Here is a 374-nt window from a genome sequence, read left to right as displayed (position 1 = left end):
TTGTGGTGACATCATATGTAAAGGTCAAAGTTCATAAAAAAAATCACGCCCTCTTCTGTCGGCTGGTGAAACGGCTGGGAAGTTTGGAGTACTTTCAGTGTTCTGTAGTTTTTTCTATCTGTATTTTGTGTTAACCATAGGATTAAATGATTATAATTATGCTACGTGTATGATATAATCGCCAGAGAATAATGGTGTACTCTTTTGTAGGCGGGATTTGATTACGCAATAATCAGTACTGATAACTAACTAGGCCTACTTGATTAAAAATGTTATCTTTCATCGGTGATAGATTTCGGTAGACTCTCTCTCAAGAAACTTTGTAAGAACTTTTTTAGATTTTTATATCAGCTTAATTTAAACCCACACAATTC

Source organism: Asterias amurensis, chromosome 17 (genome assembly GCF_032118995.1).
Source record: "Asterias amurensis chromosome 17, ASM3211899v1".
NCBI classification, from domain to species: domain Eukaryota; kingdom Metazoa; phylum Echinodermata; class Asteroidea; order Forcipulatida; family Asteriidae; genus Asterias; species Asterias amurensis.
The sequence above is the reverse complement of the archived record's forward strand: the minus strand, read 5'-3'. Positions refer to the sequence as shown.